This window comes from Tachypleus tridentatus, chromosome 9 (assembly GCF_004210375.1).
Source record: "Tachypleus tridentatus isolate NWPU-2018 chromosome 9, ASM421037v1, whole genome shotgun sequence".
In the NCBI taxonomy this organism is placed as follows: domain Eukaryota; kingdom Metazoa; phylum Arthropoda; class Merostomata; order Xiphosura; family Limulidae; genus Tachypleus; species Tachypleus tridentatus.
This window is the reverse complement of record NC_134833.1, coordinates 10,172,316-10,198,287: the sequence shown is the minus strand read 5'-3', so window position 1 is coordinate 10,198,287 and position 25,972 is coordinate 10,172,316. Positions and strand designations below refer to the sequence as shown.

The 25,972-nt window shown below is 34.0% G+C and overlaps 1 protein-coding gene across 1 annotated transcript in view; it reads right to left on the bottom strand.

Annotated features, from left to right (window-relative positions):
- LOC143226990 (uncharacterized) overlaps positions 1-19,790 on the bottom strand; it is a 50,865-nt gene extending 31,075 nt beyond the window's left edge. Inside the window, exon 1 of the mRNA XM_076458538.1 lies at positions 19,384-19,790. The gene's annotated coding sequence lies outside the window, so the exon portion shown is untranslated. The remainder of the gene's footprint in view (positions 1-19,383) is intronic.
- Positions 19,791-25,972: the final 6,182 nt, after the last annotated feature.

The following is a 25,972-nucleotide window of genomic DNA, read 5'->3' as shown; positions in this document are numbered from 1 at the left end:
AAGTATCTTTCACCTTTCTTCCGTCGAACGTACAACCCGCGTTTTGGACCAAATATTTCAAACTTGGACTTATCCGTTCATAACATTCTTTTCCAATTATCAACAGTCCAGTTTTTATTACATTTTAACAAATTTCAGACCTTGGAGATCAAAGTAAAGTTTTTAACAGCTACATGACGAAATATTTCATTATCATTGAGTCTTCTTAATACTGTAGATGTGGACACTTTTCTATCATTTGGTACATGGTTGTTTATTTCATGTTTGAGATCAGAGACAGTCTTCCTTCTGTTCTGAAGTCTGTGTATACAAAGATACTTAACATCAGTATCGCTGAGTTCAGATGTTCCGTCTCTTCCTTTCTTATTTTCAAATTTATATCTCTCAGTCTCACGATCTGTTGTGAAGTTAACAATGGAGCATTTCAAGTCTGCAGCAATAGTCCAACTAGCATTACGTAAGTCTTTTATGTGAACTCTCTGCTCCACTGACAGCTCTCCACTCTTTATGGGTTGTGACATGACAACAACACTTCACATATACAGTGTTAAACACTGTCTTTGTCAGGGTTTATTCGTGGATTATTAATAAATTTATTTCTTTTATCATATACCCGGTACCATATGCTAGCTCCTTGCTAGCTTCCTTCTATATAATTAAGACAGTGCATAGTGTACCATGACAGTTATTTCAGACCCTAAATTTGATCAGTATGTTCATTCAACCAGAACCCTTATTACACGTCATTAGTATAAGGGAATTATAAAGAATGATAAGTGTTCTCACTCTGGTTCATTCAGTTGTTAACAGTGAAGCATTTCCATAGTGGTGAAACTTACATTCTGTAATAGAATGGAAATAATGACACATTATTGTCTTGTCCTAACACTGTACAGTACTGTAATTAAATATACTTGATAATTTATAACCTGATATATTCAGTAGGATATACCATGATATACTAAGTGCACTGTACCTTGATATATGCAAGAGGATATATTTTGATGTAGTCGGTAGGTTATAACTTCATATAATAATTGGATTCGTTTTCTGCTACAGGGGAAACATCTTTAGAATTCTTTTTATGTAATATATGCAAAACATATGCTTTACTGAACGCATATGCCTATGTGTCATAGGCCACTATTCGGTTTTTCACATTACATAGCCAAACACTAGAAAATATACTCTTCAAAAAAAGAAACGCAAAAGGCAAAATATGAGACAAATTGTTAACAAGTTTATTCCGAGTAGTTCTGTATCACATGTGTGCAACTTTGCACATTCACTGCTGAACATCCAAATACTGCAAAGGCGAAGTCCACGCTCACTAGGTGAAGTTTTACGTCACTCAACGTCAATAACGAGTATGCCCCCCGTGAGCATCAATAACTGCTTGGCATCTCCTGCCCATGGAAGCGATGAGATGACGAATCACATCCTGTGGAATGGCTGTCCTGCAAAGCTGCTGCAAGCTGAGGTAGAGTCTGCGGTTGAGGTTGTCGCCGTCGCAGACGTCGGTCCAACTCGTCCCAAAGATGTTCGATGGGGTTTAAATCTGGTGATCTGGAGGGCCAGAGAAAAACGTTGATGTTGTGGTGCCTCAAGAAGACAGTGGTGAGTCGGGCTGTGTGAGGACGGGCGTTGTCATGTTGAAAAATGTCGTTGATGTTCACCATGATGGGTTGCACATGGGGCCTAAGAATCTCGTAGACGGTTGCGTACGGTCTGATCGGAAATCTTACGCAGTCTTGGTATGGTTGAGGCAGTAGACGTTGTAGTGGTAGTCCTATCCCGAAGGTGACGTAACCGGATGTGCGGGCGTAATCACACGAGGTCTGCCAGATCGTGGACGGTCACGAGTTGATCCATGTTGTTGGTGACGATTCCATAGCCTTGTGATGGTGCTTGGGTGGACATTCATAGCTCTGGCAACATCTGATCGAGATTCGCCTGCTTCCAAACGACCAATGGCGTTGTTGCGTTGTGCTTCAGTCAGTCTTGGCGTAACTGTATTGCGTGTCGGTGGCTTAACACTGAGCTATGGAAACCGAGAACTCGTCACTTTTATAGGGATTTTGCACATGTTGCACTTGCAGAACATGCAGATCTCTCAAACAAATTTATTGGACACGAATGCGTTTTTGCGAAAAATCCAATGTTTACCTCCGTTTTCAAAGTGCACAACTTTTTTGTCATTTTGGTCTGACAATCAGTGCCTTAACACGTATAACATCACATACTCTGAGCTTGTCACGTTATTACATATATTTCTCTTTAAAATGACATAAAACATCCCTTTCGCGTTTCTTTTTTTGAAGAGTATATAATAAATATATTTAGTATTCCGAGAAATATTTAATATCGAAGTCTAAGTTTAAGGGAGATCTAGTTCAGGCTACACTTTGTTAAAATTGTGTTATTGGATAATTCCAATACTCATCAGTAACTCAAGTTAAGAAATAAGCTGAACTATATCACAATGAAAATCATCAAATGTATTGTTGGTGTGAAAGTGCTTTGTAGTCACTTTGTGGGTAAACCTATACACTGGATAGGTGAAAAATTCCTGATGAAAAGTAGAATAATCGGAAACTGGTATATCCTAATAACACACGTGGTCAAAGAGCAGATTGAATTTGACCTCACTTGAACTTGGACTTCGAAATTAAACAATTTCCGGAATACGAAGTTTATTTGTTATGATGTCGTTGTTTTTTTTTTTTTTGAATTAAGCCCAAAGCTACATAATGGGCTATCTGTGCTCTGCCCACCTCGGGTATCGAAACTCGGATTTTAGCGTTGTAAGTCCGCAGACATACCACTCAGCCACTGGGGGGGGGCATTATAATGTCATCGCAAGACTGTGTAGGCTATTTCCAAAAGGTCAAAACGATTTTCTGAATACAGCCTTGTGAGCAATAAAACTTGTAGTTTTTCTTTGAATAGGCCGACACCATCAGGTGGCTAGGGCACTCAAATCCAAATATGCGGGTCACGGGTTCGAATCCTTGTCACTAAAGATGTTCGTACTTTCAGATGTGAGGGTGTTATAATGTTAAGTAAGTCCCACTATTCGTTGATAAAGAAGTAGACCAATGGTTGACTGGTAATGATTGGCTATATTCTCTTCAGTCTATCACCGCTAAATTAGAGAGGACTTGGACAAATAGTCCCCGTGTAGCTTTGCGCGGAATTCAAAACAAACAAAACCATACGTACACCTGCCAACGTTTAAAGAGAAAATTCATCTTTTTATAAACAGGTTTTTACATATTTAATTCTATGCTGAATGATGACTGGCATTTTTATCATTATTTTTTAATCGTTGTATAAATGAGAGATCTTATCGACTAGTAAAATAGATTAACTTCAGCCCAAAACTATAAAAAACAAACCATGAACTAGACACAGTTAATTTGTTTCTCATCGAAGAGGGTTCCATTCAAAAGGTAAAAACGTATCAAGAACTAATACATCTCTCCATCTCCTGTCACTGGGTTTAAAGAGTCGATGTTCAGAGAGCTCTAGTATTTTTTTTCCAAAAGAGTAAAGTTAAAGCCAAGTGTCTGAAATATTCAGAGTTAACAGAGGAATTTCCTTTTCAGTTGAAACAAAATAGTTCATCCATCTATCTGTCTATCTGTGGAACCACCAATCCATCTAACTATATATCTGTTTTTGCAAAAACTTGATAATAAAAAGCGAAACTATCACATTTTACTTTTGACACCACGCTGTAGCACGTGCTAGAGAAGAACCAATAACATTGTTGCTATGTTTTGGACTATTTATTAGTTTCTCAACCCTATGTTTTCGAAACCTTTTGTGCATTCTACTAACAATAAAATCTTTACTTAATAATAAAAATAGTACATAAATAAACGTTTATTTGAATGGAGAAAATAAAACTGATTTTATAGTTTTTGTGGTTTTTCTTTTGTTTGTTTTGAATTTCGGGTAAAGCTACACGAAGGCTATCTGCGCTAGTCGTCCCTAATTTAGCAGTGTAAGACTAGAGGGAAGGTAGCTAGTCATCACCACCCACCGCCAACTCTTGGGCTAGTCTATTACCGACGAATAGTGGGATTGATCGTCTCATTATAACGCTCTCAGGACTGAAAGGGCATGTTTGGTGTGACGGGAATTCGAACCCGCAAGTCTCAGATTACGAGTCGAGTACCTTGACCACCTGGTCATGCCCGGGCTCTTTTGTTATGAAACCCAACTTCGTTCATTCTACGAATGTTTCTGTTTTCAGAATGTTTTTGAACACTTGTTTAATAAGTGTGTGTGTTTGCTTATAGCAAAGCCACCTCGGGCTATCTGCTGAGCCCACCAAGGAGAATCGAACACCTGATTTTAGCGTTGTAAATCCGGAGACATACCGCTTGTATGGCTTGTGTTTAATAAGTCATGAAGAACTAAAATACACAGATTCTCTCTGATATTCACTAACCTGTACAATGCCCTCGTTCGACGAAGTTAATAATGCGAGATGCAAGGCTCGTATTCTGCGCGTTCTCTGAGAGCGTCATTTCTAAGTGGCGAGCCGCGCGTGCCCATCCACGAGGTAGAAGTGCGTGAGTCAAAGAAATGTATCCCCCAACTGATCGTTAAAACTTGTGAGGTAATTTTAAATGCAGAGTTCAATATTTCGCTTATTTATATTTAACGTTAACACACCGCGTGTTACAGAGAGCGCCTGAGGTCTAAGTCCGAGTAACATGGGGTTTTGGTGAAGGGGGTGGTGGAAACACATCAAATATTCGAATGATTAAGCGTGTAATATGAAAATAATAAGCCTGGAAACACGGAACAGATAGCTCTGTGTTACTTATAATCTCTTGGCAATAAACTGTGGACGACGAGAGAGTTATGAAGCATCACTGACAAACAGATTCAGCTGAACGCTGGTAGAACGCATGATGAAACACTGGATAATTAAAATACGAAACTTGATTGATAAAATGACTGCTATATAGGAATCGCCTAATAATTTACTGCGTAAGGCCTAAACAACGTTACACATACAAGCACAAAGGTCGTTACAGTTAGTAAAAACGAAACAAGAGCTAACAGTTATAAAGTATAGAAAATAGTCCAAGCTATAATGAAGCTTAATTGTTATAACTGTATTTGTCACAACTGTATATTTTACATATATATAAAGAGTTAGGTTTCAGTTATTCATGTAATTAAAATATTCAAATGAATGTGTATTGAAAGTGTACACAAATATGATTTTTAATAACTTTACCACAAATTAACAGCTCACCAAACGTAGGGTTTCCACTCGTGTTTCAAACGATGAAAAGGTTCCTTTTATGGTTTGAACACGAGGACACAAAACGCATTTAAAATTTCATCTTTTCATCATGGCCAGGCGGTTAAGGCACTCGACTCGTAATTTGAGGGTCGTAGGTTCAAATCCCCGTCACACCAAACATACTCGCCCTTTCAGCCGTGGGGAAATGATAAAGAGCTGGTCAATCCCACTATTCGTTGGTAAAAAAGTAACCCAAAAGTTGGTGGTGGGCGGTGATGAGACTTACACTGCTAAGCCCCTGTGTAGCTTGGCGCGAAATTCTAAACAAACAAAATATTCTCTTTCCTGAGACTGTGTTCGAAAGTATGAACATCTGAACGTGAAATGGAGCTCATATTAAAATGGTTGTCTTTTACACCAACCTGGCGACTGTTTTACGTATCGATTTTCTAAACTTTCAGCAGTCTAGAGTTTCTCTTCTCGTGATATTTTGTTCATTTGCAATTTTTCTAACTTCAATAAGCCAGTGATATAACTTGTAATTTATTTGTCCAACTTTCTACAGCACTGGATCTAAAAGCAACTTCAAACAAACGCAACGAGTTTATTTCAGAACGTTTAGTTGGCCATTGACTTTAGTGAACACCTTAATATGATACAGTTGCTGTCTCTAAGTGACTGAGAGTAAGGTATATTAAATATTTAGGAATGATTGGTCACAACAGTTGTCGTTTCTAAGTAACTGAAAGTAAAATATATCAAACATATAGCAATGACTGGTCACAATAGTTATCTCTAAGTGACTGAAAGTAGAATATATTAAATATATAAGAATGATTGGTCACAATAGTTGTCGTCTCTAAGTGAATGAAGGTAGAATATTAAATATCTCATGTTACAATTCGAGTGTCCTAGCTACCTGGTCAAGCTGGGTCAGGTATCAGGACATGAGAGGCTGCTCTAAGTGTTTATACGTTTCGTATCTCGAACGTCTATAAGCTACTTTGATCTCTAGTTATACAGGCCTTAAAAACACAACTGGTATATACTTAATGAAGGAATACATACTTACTGGTATATACTTAATGAAGGAATACATACTTACTGGTATATACTTACTGAAGTACTACATACTTACTGGTATATACTTACTGAAGTACTACATACTTACTGGTATATACTTAATGAAGGAATATATACTTACTGGTATATACTTACTGAAGTACTACATACTTACTGGTATATACTTAATGAAGGAATATATACTTACTGGTATATACTTACTGAAGTACTACATACTTACTGGTATATACTTATTGAAGTACTATATACTTACTGGTATATACTTATTGAAGTACCACATACTTACTGGTATATACTTAATGAAGTACTACATACTTACTGGTATATACTTACTGAAGTACTACATACTTACTGGTATATACTTAATGAAGTACTACATACTTACTGGTATATACTTATTGAAGTACTACATACCTTACTGGTATATACTTATTGAAGCACCACATATGCTTACTGGTATATACTTAATGAAGCACTACATACTTACTGGTATATGCTTACTGAAGTACTACATACTTACTGGTATATACTTAATGAAGTACTACATACTTACTGGTATATACTTATTGAAGTACTACATATACTTACTGGTATATACTTAATGAAGTACTACATACTTACTGGTATATACTTACTGAAGTACTACATACTTACTGGTATATACTTAATGAAGTACTACATACTTACTGGTATATACTTAATGAAGTACTACATACTTACTGGTATATACTTAATGAAGTAATACATACTTACTGGTATATACTTACTGAAGTACTACATACCCTTACTGGTATATGCTTAATGAAGTGCTATATACTTACTGGTATATACTTAATGAAGCACTACATACTTACTGGTATATACCTTAATGAAGGAATACATACTTACTGGTATATACCTTAATGAAGGATATATACTTACTGGTATATACTTAATGAAGTACTACATACTTACTGGTATATACTTACTGAAGTACTACATACTTACTGGTATATACTTAATGAAGTACTATATACTTACTGGTATATACTTACTGAAGTACTACATACTTACTGGTATATACTTACTGAAGTACTACATACTTACTGGTATATACTTACTGAAGTACTACATACTTACTGGTATATACTTAATGAAGTACTACATACTTACTGGTATATACTTAATGAAGTACTACATACTTACTGGTATATACCTTACTGAAGTACTACATACCTTACTGGTATATACTTACTGAAGTACTACATACTTACTGGTATATACCCTTACTGAAGTGCTATATGCTTACTGGTATATGCTTAATGAAGCACTACATATACTTACTGGTATATGCTTAATGAAGTACTATATACTTACTGGTATATACTTACTGAAGTACTACATACTTACTGGTATATACTTACTGAAGTACTACATACTTACTGGTATATACTTAATGAAGTACTACATACTTACTGGTATATACTTAATGAAGGAATACATACTTACTGGTATATACTTAATGAAGGAATACATACTTACTGGTATATACCTTAATGAAGCTACATGCTTACTACTGGTATATACTTAATGAAGTACTACATACTTACTGGTATATATACTTACTGAAGCACTACATACCCTTACTGGTATATACTTACTGAAGCACTACATGCTTACTGGTATATACTTACTGAAGTTCTACATACTTACTGGTATATACTTAATGAAGTTCTACATACTTACTGGTATATACTTAATGAAGAGCTACATACTTACTGGTATATACTTACTGAAGTACTACATACTTACTGGTATATACTTAATGAAGTACTACATACTTACTGGTATATACTTACTGAAGTACTATATACTTACTGGTATATACTTACTGAAGTACTACATTCTAACTGGTATATACTTACTGAAGTACTATATACTTACTGGTATATACTTACTGAAGTACTACATACTTACTGGTATATACTTACTGAAGTACTATATACTTACTGGTATATACTTAATGAAGTTCTACATACTTACTGGTATATACTTAATGAAGAACTACATACTTACTGGTATATACTTACTGAAGTACTACATACTTACTGAAGTACTACATACTTACTGGTATATACTTAATGAAGTACTACATACTTACTGGTATATACTTACTGAAGTGCTATATGCTTACTGGTATATGTAATGAAGGAACTACATACTTACTGGTATATACTTACTGAAGTACTACATACTTACTGGTATATACTTACTGAAGTACTACATACTTACTGGTATATACTTACTGAAGTACTATATACTTACTGGTATATACTTAATGAAGTACTACATGCTTACTGAAGTTCTATATACTTACTGGTATATACTTACTGAAGTACTACATACTTACTGGTATATACTTAATGAAGTACTACATACTTACTGGTATATACTTACTGAAGTACTACATACTTACTGGTATAAACTTACTGAAGTACTACATACTTACTGGTATATACTTACTGAAGTACTACATACTTACTGGTATATACTTACTGAAGTTCTACATACTTACTGGTATATACTTAATGAAGTACTACATACTTACTGGTATATACTAACTGAAGTACTACATACTTACTGGTATATACTTACTGAAGTTCTACATACTTACTGGTATATACTTAATGAAGGAATACATACTTACTGGTATATACTTAATGAAGGAATACATACTTACTGGTATATACTTAATGAAGTACTACATACTTACTGGTATATACTTAATGAAGGAATACATACTTACTGGTATATATTTACTGAAGTACTACATACTTACTGGTATATACTTAATGAAGTACTATATACTTACTGGTATATACTTACTGAAGTTCTACATACTTACTGGTATTTACTTAATGAAGGAATACATACTTACTGGTATATACTTAGTGAAGGAATACATACTTACTGGTATATACTTAATGAAGGAATACATACTTACTGGTATATACTTAATGAAGGAATACATACTTACTGGTATATATTTACTGAAGTACTACATACTTACTGGTATATACTTAATGAAGTACTATATACTTACTGGTATATACTTACTGAAGTTCTACATACTTACTGGTATATACTTAATGAAGTACTACATACTTACTGGTATATACTTAATGAAGTACTATATACTTACTGGTATATACTTACTGAAGTTCTACATACTTACTGGTATATACTTAATGAAGTACTATATACTTACTGGTATATACTTAATGAAATACTATATACTTACTGGTATATACTTACTGAAGCTCTACATACTTACTGGTATATATTTACTGAAGTACTACATACTTACTGGTATATACTTACTGAAGTACTATATACTTACTGGTATATACTTAATGAAGTACTACATACTTACTGGTATATACTTACTGAAGTTCTACATACTTACTGGTATATATTTACTGAAGTACTACATACTTACTGGTATATACTTACTGAAGTACTATATACTTACTGAAGCACTATACACTTACTGGTATTTACTTATATACTTACTGGTATATACTTACTGAAGTTCTACATACTTACTGGTATATACTTACTGAAGTACCGTATACTTACTAACCGAATGATTCTTTATCGTAGTTAAACATTTAGTACCATGACTGAAACATAACAGCACTCCACCAGGGATACCAGAGTTACATCTGTATCACCATTCTATCAGAGATACAAGAGATATCTTTATAACAAAACCATATCTGTGTCAATATTTCACTAGAGATATAAGAAATATCTTGATAATACAATCTACCAGAGATACGAGGTATATTGTAAGAACAGCGCTCTACCAGTATTATAAGATTTATCTCTACAACAGTACCTGATAGGAGAATTGATAAACACGAATAGACGTAGCGAATTATACAATAAGACGTGAAGAAGCTCTAATTCAGTTGGTATGTTACGTACTGAACCTATGTAGTTCTCGATATTAATTATTACTACACGATGCTAATAAAATACATCATTAATGTAATGAACAAATACCCGTTCAACAAATTAGTTCGTGTAGGTTTATATATTCAAACGACATTCAATTTATGTGGTAATTGTGTATCTTAATACGTTATATCTTTGTATATAATACTAACTACTCAGTTGCGTGTAGAAGTTTACGATGACGTATGTAGCAACATCCTTTGTCCATCTATAAATGTACCTTTCTCTTTTTGTGTTGTGCTATTTCTTGTTTTAGTACGTAGTTCGATACTAGCTTTTATCCTTTTATATCTATTTTAATATTATTCCATTTATGAAATAAATGTTAAGCATATATCTCAGGACTGCTGGTATGGGTTTTAACACTTTTACTAAAGTACATCTTTTTAACCTGAAGATGACCTAGAAAGGTCTAAACATTGTTCTCTGCTTATCAGTAAAAGTGTTAATACCCATACCAGCCGTTCTGCTAGTAAAAGTGTTAATACCCATACCAGCCGTTCTGCTTATCAGTAAAAGTGTTAATACCCACACCAGCCGTTCTGTGATACATTTTTGCAGTGTTAATACCCATACCAGCAGTTCTGTGATACATTTTTGCTTCAAATAGGTTTCTCGTCATCATGAAAAATTAACATTTTTATCAGATGACGTATTTTCATATTTCACGTGTTTTTCATTCATTTTTTAGCTGCGACACAATGACTCACAGAACAACTCTGGGTGATTTAACTACAAACTTTCACAGAACGACTGTGAGTGGTTTAACTACAAACTTTCACAGAACGATTCTGAGTGGTTTAACTACAAACTTTTACCCATAGCTCCGTTGTCTTTTGACCGATTTTAGATCTAATTAGATTTTTGACTAGGAAGTCAAACTCTTCTGATTGATGTATTTGACCACGCCTAAGTTCAAGTAGGCTACCTTACTCTTATCCTGTCTAAAATAATTTCAATTTGACGGCAGGTTGTTAGAGATCCTGATAAATAATCAAACTGAATAAGGTATACATGTATCCCACATTTGATGTTCCTGAAACACAAACGTATAACTAATAAAACGAAATGAAAAAACCTCATAGATAAATTTACTGTAATCCTGTCTCCAGTTATTTCAAATTTCACGGCTACTGAAGATTTCCTGATGTTAAGTTTTCTGATAATTTTATTTGCCATTTTCTTCAGAGTTTCCTGAATGTGTAAAATTCTTATCATCCGCCACCTTCCACCAAGTTATCTCTTGGTGCTCTGACCACCCATTTTACTACTGAAACAATATATCAATGAATCACTTCAGTTTCCAGTTCCCTTATTCAACAACGTATCATCATGATACTTGTGTACAAAATTCAGTTCTTTAACAAAGGTTGTGACCGATCAGTTCTCGGTGTGATCGTTTAACAACTTATTAACAGTTTGGCTGTGTACTGAACTCAGTTTTTTATAAACATTTCTATATCATTGTCTGTTATTCTCAGTCGATCCTTGTCCAGTTTCAACTCAGATAATGCATTTTAAAAACTAAGTTATTTACATTTGAAATCTAAAAGTAAAGCGGGTTATAAAGAATTCTTTCTTTTAAAATTATATGGAGTGACGAGAAAGATTTGAATGAAATGTAAACTTCTTACAAGACTTACCTTTTTCTCTCACTGGTAAATTTACTAATGTTCTAAAATTCACTGTAGTTGTAGTAAATCAAACGTACAGACAATTATATTAAAGATTTTTTTTCATTGTAGCAAAGTTAACATTGAAAATCTAAACCGTGAGAAGTTTACCTTTGACGAGATGAAAATAAACCTGCGATTCAATCACTAAACAGTTCGCCCATTATATAACAGGGAATGATACATTAGGCATAATGCCACAAGGTTATCCACACACAAACACACAGACTGAAATTAGTTTAACTTACTGTACGGTGACGTAAAAGGGACTAGAAAATCATTGAAAGGTTTTAGACTGTTTAGGATGTCTGATATAAACACAATGTAAAGTACAAAACTCTGGATTATACAGTGTGGGCATGTAACATGTTATTATATAGATAGTCTCAATAAAAACGTTCCATTGTTGTCATGGAACGAGCGACTGTTTTCTAAAAACAGACTCGTACGGACGTAAAAATGTGTTTTCAAGACGGCTGGTATGGGTATTAAAACTTTAATAAGATACAGAACAACGTTTCGACCTTCATCTTCAGGTTAACAAAGGTCGTCTTCAAGTTAACCTAAAGATGACCTGAGAAGGTCAAAACGTTGTTTTCTGCTTTATTTTAATAAAAAGTGTTAATACCCATACAAGCCGTCTTGAAAATACATTTTTACTTCAAGTGGGTTTCTCGTCATCACGAAAGACTTGCACAGACATTTTGTTCTTTCTAAGCTTTATGATTGTCTAAAATTATACAGTACTATTAATATTGAGTTTAGTCTACACAACGTATACTTTCCAGACGCAACGTTAATAGAATGTTAAAATGAATAATTTGATATGGAACGTTTAGTAAATAGCAACACGTCTTATACAGATAGATAATACAGACCATTAACTACAGTAGAAGCTAAATCACCAGACCACCAACACAGTTACTGATGTCACAGAAATGTATATCAGTTATAACACTTAATCGTATTCTGAGTTTAATTATTACGTTTTAGTGAAGTATTATATCAAAAGAGAAGAACAGGTAAGTAGACAGAAGGATGAATGGAAGACAAAAATAACTGGTAGTCACGTGTAAAGTGTAAATCAGATAACTGGATGGATGAAAACATAATGATTCACGTGTAATTACAGTAGATGTCGCTTTTAAACTAACACAAGTTAACAATAACAGAGCTACAGTCAAATCGTCCAGAATATTGTTAGAATATATGTTAATTGAGTAAAAAGAAATCCACTGTTTACAGAAACTTTTATGTTGTCATTTGTTTTGATGATGCACTCGTATTTGGATTATATATCGGGAAGGCAATTCATTCAGAAATGTTCTTATTAAATGACGTATGACTGTCAACTCTAAACTAATAAACGTAGTTGTTATGACATGGGTAAATGAATACTATACGTTAAAATCGCGCCTGTTTAGAGTTTCTCCAGTGCCTAAAGAGATGTTATAGATCAAACAAACCGTTTAATTAGCGTTGACTGTCATTCTACGTTCAGGGCCCTGGTTTAGATAATAAACATGGAACCCAAGCTGTCCTGATTGGTGGAGCAGACGTATGAGACACTAAACAATATACACTACACGCATCACACCGACTAGAAATGTAGTTGCTCGCTGCGGGGTTTACTTACTCACAAAATAATAGTGAAAACAGCGATAAGTGTTTGCGTGACACTGCCCCATACCCAACACTTATACTTCCATTACGGCCATTCTCAATGGGTGTAAAAATATTCGACCTTGGATTCGGAGCGCGAAACCAAGGGAAGTCATTCCTGTATACAAAAATATATTAAGTTCCACGTGGTCCACCACAATGAAATGGTTAAAGAGACTCGTGCGTCTTCTGAAATATTTTTGTTCCGAGAACATAATACAAAAATTAGAATCAAGTACGAACAAAGTCTATAAATACATATGAACAATTATCAATAATTATTATCATGTGACTACAGTTATAGTTCTGATGATGTGACTACTAGAGATAATTATCATCATGTGACTACAGCGATAATTGTCAACATGTGACTACAGTAATAGTTATTATCATGTGACTACAGTGATAATAATGATGATGTAACAACTAGAGATAATTATCATCATGTGACTACAGCGATAGTTGTCATCATGTGACTACAGTAATAGTTATTATCATGTGACTCCAGTGATAGTTATCATCCAGTGACTACAGTAATAATTATCATCATGTGACTACAGTGATAGTTATCATCATGTGACTACTAGTGAGAGTTATCATTCTGTGACTCCAGTGATAGTTATCATCATGTGACTACAGTAATAATTATCATCATGTGACTACAGTGATAGTTATCATCATGTGACTACTAGTGAGAGTTATCATTCTGTGACTACAATTATAGTTATTATTATGTGACTACTAGTGAGAGTTATCATCATGTGACTACTATGATAGTTATTATTATGTGATTACTAGTGAGAGTTATAATGATGTGACTACAGTGATAGTTATTATCATGTGACTACTAGTGAGAGTTATCATTCTGTGACTACAATGATAGTTATCATCATGTGACTACAGTGATAGTTATTATTATGTGACTACAGTGAGGGTTATGATGATGTGACTACAGTGATAGTTATTATCATGTGACTACTAGTGAGAGTTATGATGATGTGACTACAGTGAGAGTTATTATTATGTGACTACAGTGAGAGTTATTATTATGTGACTACAGTGAGAGTTATTATCATGTGACTACTAGTGAGAGTTATGATGATGTGACTACAGTGAGAGTTACTATCATGTGACTACTATGATAGTTATTATTATGTGACTACTAGTGAGAGTTATCATCATGTGATTACTATGATAGTTATTATCATGTGACTACTAGTGAGAGTTATCATCATGTGACTACTATGATAGTTATTATTATGTGACTACTAGTGAGAGTTATCATCATGTGACTACTATGATAGTTATTATTATGTGACTACTAGTGAGAGTTATCATCATGTGATTACTATGATAGTTATTATTATGTGACTATTAGTGAGAGTTATCATCATGTGATTACTATGATAGTTATTATCATGTGACTACTAGTGAGAGTTATCATCATGTGACTACTATGATAGTTATTATTATGTGACTACTAGTGAGAGTTATCATCATGTGACTACTATGATAGTTATTATTATGTGACTACTAGTGAGAGTTATCATCATGTGACTACTATGAAAGTTATTATTATGTGACTACTAGTGAGAGTTATCATCATGTGACTACTATGATAGTTATTATTATGTGACTACTAGTGAGAGTTATCATCATGTGACTACTATGATAGTTATTATTATGTGACTACTAGTGAGAATTATCATCATGTGACTACTATGATAGTTATTATTATGTGACTACTAGTGAGAGTTATCATCATGTGACTACTATGATAGTTATTATTATGTGACTACTAGTGAGAGTTATCATCATGTGACTACTATGATAGTTATTATTATGTGACTACTAGTGAGAGTTATCATCATGTGACTACTATGTAATGAGGGTCGCGGGTTCGCATCCCAGTACATGCTTATTATGTGACTACTAGTGAAGGCGTGTTAAGGCGTGCGACTCGTAATCTGAGGGTCGCGGGTTCGCATCCCAGTCGCGCCAAACATGCTCGCTGAAAGTTATTTCAGCCGTGGGGGCGTTATAATGTGACAGTCAATCCCACTATTCGTTGGTAAAAGAGTAGCCCAAGAGTTGGCGGTGGGTGGTGATGACTAGCTGCCTTCCAGGCTGACAGCCATTTTTCAACGTTATTATAGATTATGAATACTGCTCTGTGAAATTCATTCTTGCCGCTAACTTTTTAAAAGGAAGTTATAAAACTTTTCCTGATTATTCTTCAAGTTTCGCATTTCTTAGTTTCTGGAACACACTTGAACATAACCAACAAGTTGAACTACTCAAAATACAGTAGAACGTTTGTCATTAACTAACAAGTTGAGGTTCTAGAAACTAGAACTTAGCAAGAATTTCAGATCCTCATAAGGTGGTGATAATAATTTCAAAAAGAGAATACAAAATTTTTTGAGTTACAAGCCGAAACTCTCAGTGATTTTCAAACATCGAACTATTTATGTCTAAACAACCGTACCCAGTTTTGCCTAAAACCTTTTATTTAATTCTGTGTAACGGTATAAAAAATTCTACATATGAAAAATATACCAGTAATATTTCTCTGAAAATTTTATAACTTAGGCAAAAAAGGTCAACATGTGGTACTTTTAAAAATGCACTCGTTACTCCACAAACCAGTAAATTTTATTCAAAGAAAAGAATGGAAGTCGTGAATAAGAAGACAAGTTACAACATGAGAAAAGTTTAGTTTTGGTAACATGTAAAAGTTTTTACTAAGATTGGATCGTGAACTAAAGTTTATATATTTGTTCAGAACAGAAGATCGTTCCTAGTGTGTGTGTGTCTTTTATAGCAAAGCCACATCGGGCTAACTGCTGTGTCCACCGAGGGCAATTGAACCCCTGATTTTAGCGTTGCAAATCCGTTGACTTACCGCTGTACCAGCGGGGGACCGTTTCTAGTGAAAAAGAGAAAACAAACTATTTAGTTAGTGTATGATGATTATTATATTTATTTACCAACTTCCCGGCATGTTCGAATGGCTAGGGCGCTCGACTCGCAATATGATAATTTCGGGTTCGAATTCCTGTCACACCAAAAATGCTCGCTGTTTCAGTCGTGGGGGCGTTATGATATTATGGCCAATCCCACTATTTGTTGGTTAAAGAATAGCCCAAGAGTTGGCGGTGGGTGGTGATGACTAAATGTCTTCCCCCCAAAATTAATCTGCTGAATGAAGGACGGCTAACGCAGATAACCCTCGTGTAGCTTTGCGTAAAATTCAAGACAAACAAACAATTTACTAACTGATTTTGTAGATGTAATTCATAAGTTAATTTTTCTTTGAGGAAACGTGTAATTTTCAAAAAGATTATAACAAAAATGTGTTGTTTGAAACGCATAAAAATGCTTGAAACTATGTAACAAAGACTCATTAAAGAGATTAATAGTGAGACAGACATCTATTAAAACACGACTTTCTTTTTACTGTCCCTGAGATGTTGAAGTAAGATAAAACGTTTGATGTCGAATAAAAGACAATAATGCAGTTGCTCGTTCAGAAATAGTTTCAAAATGCTTTTAAATATACTTTGTATTACATGAAAATACAACAATTACACTGCTTTAACGAAGGTTTTAAGCTTATGATCTTAACGTTTCTTTAACGCAGTAATAGAAATCAAAAGATATGAAACTGAGTGAAGTATTGTAATATACTAAAAGCGGTATATAAACTGTATTTGGAATCCACGACTATTTACAACAAGTTTCCTATAGACTGAAGAACAACTTGCCAATGAAAGTTAAATCCGATAGCTGATGAAAACTTTGTAAAATGGTTCCGTAACTCCTGGTTCTGAACGTTTCACATCAGTTTGAAGAAGTGAAGCGTACAGCGCTGTTATGTAGCGCGACATTCACAACGAAACCAGATAATCAGAAATGTTTTTATCGAAATAGGCGCAACGTTGTTTAGGGCCTTCTGCTTTGATTTTAGTTTGTTACGTTTAGGCTTACCCGTCGTTAGTATTGATTATTGTGAAGGACAGCGGGTACTTTGGATAAGCACTTGCTACACAATGGTGGTATAATTATGGGTTGTTATTCCGAATTATGCCTATAGTAATCTAATTCTCATTAATAAGATACGTTTACTAGCTTATTTTGTGTGATTTTAGTGTAGACAAGAAGAAACCAAAAGTGGTATACTAAACAGCAGAGAAAGGTTTGAGATCACCACTTAACAGGCTTAGGGTGTTATAGCAATATTAGAAGATTAGTGATGTAAAACATTTAATACATTATCATTAGCACTAAAATAGCTGCTTTGTTCAAGATGATTTTACAAAGCATAGGATATTACTTCATGAAGCACGCTCCACTGAACACGACTTCACAAAATATGGGATTTTCCGCTCAACATGACTTCACGAAAGATGAAATTAGCTGCTCAATATAATTTACTAAGGTTTTTAAAGCGTTATTACATGAGTAGTAATGTTCTGTTCAGTAGTAACTCCCTAGAACATAGCCTCTTTTGCTGTGATTCTGTCATTTAATAAAATGTCTGTTTGTCCGTGACTTCCTTTCGAGTCTGAAATAAACACATTAGTTAATTATTATTCGTATATTGTGTTAGCCATTGTAAAGGCATCAATAACATATTCTCTCCTTTTGTAAAAATATAATTTGTTATTTTAACTCAAAACAAGCCGAAACAAAAACAAGTTAAACAGTAAACATTGCATCAACCTCAAATATCCTAGAGTACAAGCTACAATGTGGGAATATATGGATGGTGGTTGGGAGCTATACTGGTTTGAACAGCTGGATGGGACACCTCATGCTGGTATAGTTTGTTTGCTGTGATGTCAATTAGTGTCTGTCTACCATATTGGTGACTGGAATGCTAACATCAGGAGGTGAGCTTTTATTTTATTGACCTCTAAATTGTTAGTACCTTATTTCTTCATTTTTATTTCAGTAAATTCTTTACTTGGAAAAGCAATCATCTTTTCACAACAGTCTGCAGGCGTAAAGGGTGATATAGGTGTGAGACGTTGCAGACTTGAGCACTCACATCTCGCTCTCCTAATTTCTATTTCTATATCTATTTCTAGTCTTTATTTCTTATGTAAGACTGGCAAATGGAGGTTAAGACTGATAGACGGTGTTTCTCCAGCCGCAATATGGGTCCTACTTTAGCAGTCACCTCCAGAACCTAGGGTACATTTTATATTCCCACATTGTAGTTTCTACCTTGGGATCTTTTCGGTTGATGCATCGCTTTTTGTTTAATTTGTTTTTGAGGTAAAATAACAAATTATATTATTAGTTTGGCTGTTTTTAACGCAGTCCTTCCTTATGGTTTTACTTATTTTACTTTATTACAATGTATATATATAGTTAGTTTGTGTTACTAACATATAATATTACAATGAAGATTTACAAATACTATCAAAACAGACTCGTAACCTCAGTTTTAAAGGAGTCCGTCATTGAGTCATGACAGGGCAGGTTTGTTTTCAACTACAGTATTATAAAGTATCCACATTTAGTGACATTAACTCAGGAACGGTCATACTTAGAAACATTAGATACTGACATTAACTTCGAAACGTCCATAATTAATCAATTATGCACTGACATTTTCTCAAGGAATACTGTATTCAGTTGGACATCAATATTAACTTCATATTTAGCGAAGTTACATTTTTGACTTACCTTCGTTTCAGTCACTATAGACTCACATACGTCGGTCTTCTTAACACTGGTTTATAATTAAGTTTCTAGTATAAGTTAAGATTACATTCCCTGTGTTAAGTATTTCATTTCACTTCCAATCTGAGTTACGCTATTATGATATTAAGTTCCACTCGTTAAACGTTTGAAAAGGCACGGCTTAGTCATAGGAGCTGTACCCGACGGCACGAATGTGTCGTCACGGCTGGTAGGCAGGTGGACCACCCATTCCTTTTCAACCACACCACAGCGATCGCGCAGCTTGTTCGGAAGTTTGGTATATACTGCAGAGAAGCCAGCACAGCAGGGATAGGGTAGCTACGTACAGCGTGGGATTTTATGATAGGCTGCATAAAGCAGTAGCGAACTGGTCCATGACGCTATATATCGACCTGAAACGTTCTACCTGGCAGCTCTGAATGCTTTATATTCCACTGGCGATGTTGTATTCTTGGCTATGAGTATACGCTTCTCTTACTGAAGCCAATCAAATTGGAGACTGGCTGGTGAATTGTGTGTTTCTGTATTTTTCTTATAGCAAAGCCACATCTGGCTATCTGCTGAGTCCACCGAGGGAAATCGAAAACCTGATTTTAGGAATGTAAATCCATAGACTTACTGCTGTTACAGGGAAGAATGGCTGGTGAGCTCCCTTTAGTGAAAAGTGGTTTTTGAAATAATAAAATTATTTTATTTTACAGTTAAATTTAATAAAAATCAAACCGTGTCTGTGATTTCAAGTTCCATTAATAAGTTCATTGGTAATACTGAATTAATTTGTCACTCAATTCAAATATAAAATTAAATAATTTTTATGTTTGTAATATTGTGACATTTAATTCCATCGTTTCTTTAAAGAAGTATAGATTATATTCGAGTTTGTCGAAGCAAAAACACTATGCACAAGTTCATTATTATAATTAATTATTTTTCGAAGTATTAACCTATGAATGTTTGTTTGTTTGTTTTTGAATTTCGCACAAAGCTACTCGAGGGCTATCTGTGCTAGACGTCCCTAACTTAGCAGTGTAAGATTAGAGGGTAGGCAGCTAGTCATCACCACCCACTGCCAATTCTTGGGCTACTCTTTTACCAACGAATAGTGGAATTGACCATCACATTATAACGCCCCCACGGCTGAAAGGGCGAGCATGTTTGGCGCGACGGGACCTATGAAAGACTTGTTAGGTAATTAAATGTACACTTTATCTTATAAATATTAGTTGTCCTCGCTGGCACAGCGGTAAGTCTGCCGATTTACAACGCTAAAATCAGGGATGCGATCCCTCTCGATGGACTCAGTAGATAGCCCGATGTGTCTTTGTTATAAGAAAACACACACATAAATATGAGTTAACTCCATTTTGCTACAAATACTTTATAATCACTACATCATTGAAGTAAAACAATACTGATAACCCGAAGAAAAAATTCAAACGTCTATGATGCTCATTTTCTATTAAAACAAATAGTAAACGCGCATGTGCAGTAATGGTCTACAATAAAAAGCTCCAATCAACGGTGCAAACATGTTTTTTTTTTTTTATAAATATTATACACGTTTCTGTTTACCACATTAGTTTACTGATGACAGGTTTTAAACTGGACAAGTTCACTATGTTCTGCTTTGGAAAAGAAACACAAAAATTTGGTATTTTATAAAAATGTATCACAATTAAATTATGTTTTTATTAAACAAAATATTTCTTATTTTACTTAATATTAGTGAGTTGGTGAAACGTCAAGCTATTGGGTTAAGTTTCAAATACTTTCGTGTTTTATTAAAATAGAAATATATTTATATTACGTGAAGAAGGGGATGGGAGAAAAGCCTTAGAAATTACAATTATTATATGGTTTTTGCCATTTTAATGTCACAAGTAGGCGTATCGAACTTCAAATACAAAACTCAAATAGCGCAGCTAAGTTAGGCGATGAAAACAAACAAACACGCCATGATGTGTCTGTAGAGCCGACTAGGAAAGCCTACTACAAGTAGCTAACATTCACCAACGTAAAGTTTAGATTGTTTGACATTTAAAATAAAAAAACAAAACAAAACAGTTAACTTACGTCTAAGTGACGTACATAAAATTATCAATCGACTTATAATATTACATTGAAGTAAAGAGAAGTGTATAATAATATGAAAAACACACTATATCTACTATCAAAGGTACCGAAGAGGTCTAACGTCTGATATTAGGGTTAGAATACGACAGCCACAATAACGGTAGAAACATTATCAATATTTCTAGTTTGCATGACAACAACTGTTAAGGTTTACGCTGAACTAATTGGATGAATTTTTTTTTTTTCAGAATTAGGGTATGGATGTTCGAAAGTTTATTATATGACAGATGAAATGCCGAAAGTTGTATAAACAACTGACGTACAAAAATTGCCTTAATCTTTATAAAACACCTGCTACTATCAGTCTGGTGAAGGATTTGAATAAACTTACAGCTTAAAGAGTCAAACCAAAGATCGACTGAAAACCTTCATGTAAACCAAGAATTTAATTAAAACTTTAAATTAAAATGTTAGGTCTTACTTTTACTGTAAACCTTCATCTTAAAACGCTAGGCCTAAAGTTTGCTTGAAACCCTCGTCTTGAAAAGTTAAGCCTAATGTCTGCTTGAAACCTTCATCTTAAAAGGTTACGGCTAAAATTTGCTTAAAAATTTAGGCCTAAAGTTTGTTTAAAACCTTCATCTTAAAACTTTAATCTAAAGTTTGCTTCATTCCACCTTCAGTTGAAAATTTGTCAAAATATTTTCCTATACAAAACAAATACTTCTGAAAAATAGAGCTATCCTTTTACCACCATTTTGTTTTAAAACTGTACTGTCGTTTACCGTTTTGAGTAAGACGACAGTAGCTTAGACAACTTGATTATATTTTCTTTTGTTGAGAGTGAGTAATGAGTGTTTTGCAACATAAAAACAGATAAAAATTCTGAAAATGTGATAGTCAGTTATAATTATTTTCATTTCATACACGAACAAGTTAAATTCATTAAAAGAAAACTAAATCACACATACACAGTAATATTAAAATAAAGCTATAAGTAAGAACGTAGGATAGGTATGAGGCTCTTTGTTTGTTTGTTACCTGATGAATATAATTATAAGTCTCTCTAAAGCTTGGTTTACACTACGTTTGTGGAACAGAGATTTCTTTTTACTATTTACATCTAACAATTATCCCTCATTCGCTACAGGATATGCTTATAATGTATGTTGTTAAGGCCTTCCAAGAAAAAACGGCATCAGTTCGAAATTACATGCTAAATCGTCACGTTTATGTTATGTAAGAAACTCCAGTGTGTAAATCACGTTTGTTTAATTATACAGATTGTGAGTTTGTTGAAAATTAAAGCAGCAATTATCTGGTAGTAAAAGATAAAATCGTTCAATAGGCTGTGAATTTATTGGAAAGTCGAGCAACAATATTCCAATAACGAAGATCAAAATTGCTTAATCTAACCAAGTTTAAATTATCGTAAGTTTATTTTATTGCTACTATTTCGCGCCTTCAAAAAAGTCTGTATCCCGTGAAAGCACAACAATATACATCGGTGCGTATTTGTTAATATTATTAACAGTAATGTGCATTTTTATGTACTGGCGTGTTTTTATGGTGCACATGAAATGAGTTCTATAATATTCGTAATTTTCTAGTTCCTGTAATAACTAGTTAAGAGAAATTTAGAAACATACGTATAAATCTGACCTGGGTTACTTTTTTATTTTACGAAATAGAGAAGTGAAATAGTTATCTTGTTAAAAGATAGTTTCTCAAAACGTATATCAGGACACAGACATCCTTTCTTTAAATTATATCTACAGAACGATTTTGATGATATAAATATCTATTTTAGAAACAAATCAACCAAAAGGTCTAAACATACAAAACACAACTTAATTGTTATCTCATATTTGGTGAAACTATTTCGACAAAACGGAAGATTTTAATAGAAAAATAACGTTACCCAGCACTATCTTTTCCGGCGGTACGTTGTTGCAAGGCTGGTAAAACAGTTTTACAGGGGACAGCTTTTGGTATTTACTTAAAGGTCCTTTTACACTTGCTACGTGTTCACGAAACACTTCAACAAATAATAATGGTTTTAAAAGTAAGATAGTAACGATTATTTGAAGAATTTAATATCAAGGATTTCCATACAACTTATCTAGATGTAATAGTATACACCTGAGGCTATAATATGGACTAACATCGATTCCTCCATGAAAAGAACGATTTGGTTTGTTTTGAATTTCGCGCAAAGCTACATGAGAGCTATCTGCGCTAGACCTCCCTAATTTAGCAGTGTAAGACTAGAGAGAAAGAAACAAGTCATTACCACCTACCGCCAACTCTTGGGCTACTCTTTTACCAACTAATAGTGGGATTGATCGTTACATTATGACTCACCCACGGCTGAAAGGGCGAGAAAAAAACGGAGCTGTATTATATGAGGGAAGTTGGTTTAATATTACATAAGCATATTTATTTAAAAATTTATACAACTTCCAGTTTCAAACGAACATTTTTGAGACTTGATATAAAGCTTTCTATTGATTTCACGTAAAAACCCGAAAAAAACCCCAACAAAACAGACGCTTGAATTAGAAGTAAAACGGAAAAAAACGCACACCTGCTGTAGAAGTAAAACGGAAAAAAAACACACTTGCTTTAAAAGTAAAAGGAAAAAGACACACCTGCTTTACAAGTGGAAAGGAAACAAAATACGAAATTGGAGACAAACGTTTTAAGTTTCAAAATGTGAAAACTTGTGACAAGTTTATGTTTATAAGATGACTTAGTTTCTTTTTTATATATAGAATAAAGTTTAAGTAATTGTTTCAGTGAAATAACATGTCATTTATATGATAAATTTGCACGCCTACATATTTTATGGTTTCCTCAGTCGAAGACCACGAACTCTAAATAACGATTCTTAGTACGACGTGTAATTACTTAAAACACGTTCGTAAAGCTTTCAATAGTATAGGAAAGAAAAATAAAACAATTGCATAACCTGAAGCAACAAACTTAAGAGAAAAAAATCTTTATATCAACCGTTCGTTCTCTTCAGTATAAATTATATTTAAGTAGAAAACTTTGGACCATTAATCAAATTTCCAAGATTTCCTGGGGCTAAGATCAATAATATTTAAGACCCCGTGATGAAAGTCACGTATTCTCAATAAGAACAAAAATAATAAAAAAAAAGGATTAAAGTGCGTTCTGCGGAAATTACGTTAGATACATGAATAATATCTGTATTTAAAGATATTAATGTGAAACGAACGTGTTCTTTTATGCAAATGAATAAACTAATAATCCCCATAAATAGTGATATAAGAAAGAACTGTATACAATAAATGTGCTTGAATTTCATGATTAAAATTACAGGTAAGATTGTTTGTTTGTTTTGGAATTTCGCACAAAGCTACAGTAGGGCTATCTGCGCTAGTCGTTCCTAATTTAGCAGTGTAAGTCTAGAGTGAAGGCAGCTAGTCATCACCATTCACCGCCAAATTTTGGGCCACTCTTTTACCAACGAATAGTGGGATTAACCGTCACACTATAACACCCTCACGACTGGAAGGGCGAGCATGTTCGGTGGAGATTCAAACCCGCGACCCTCAGATTACGAGTCGAGTGCCTTAACCAGCTGGCCATGACGGGCTTACAGGTAAGATAATTATTATAGTAAGAATGTTTAATTGGTGTTTGTTGACTTTATTAGTTTACAATGAGAATAAAGATCATTTTCATATTCTGTAATTAATTGTGAATATTTCAGTGATGATAGCTATTTTAGATACTTCATACAATTTAATTTTCAAAACTAATGGAGAGATAAAATCGCATTAATGTATGTATTGGCTAAGAGAAACTGATTTGGTAATAATATATTAAAACCAGCAGATGCGCAATGAAACACGTGGAGAACGTAATTCTCTCACGATTGGATGCAGGTAAACCCTTTGCCGATAAAAACGCTAATAACGAACTCGACATTCTTGGATCAAAGGAGAAGCGGTCTTATTGAACCGTTAAACAAAATAAGAACAAACAGCAAAGGAATAGCGCTGTTTAAAACGTTCAACAATCTTCTTTTTTCTTATGACGGTCATAAAGTTTTCTTTCGGATACATATAAATGATCCGAAACTGGGAGTTTTTGTGAGTATTGTTGTAACTTGAAGATTAACGTTTAGATAAATGGTTTCTATCGACTTGTCTGGAAGTATGGAATTGATATATAAGCAAATTTATTTATATTTAATCTATTTTATTTATAAAAGACACAAAATTGCCAAACAAATTAAGCTTTAATATCCATTAAGTAAATAAATGTCCCTGAGTACAACAATAGTTCGATGATAGCCGGTGAGACGCAACTTTCATAGCAACTTAGTTATAAACTATGTTTAATTTACTAAAGTAAACGTTTTGTGAATACGTCTTAAAGGTGAAATACATAAACCAGGCTTAACCACTAAACGTTCTACAATGTGGTATTTTCTGCTACGAGAAAAATGATTGATGTTTTATGA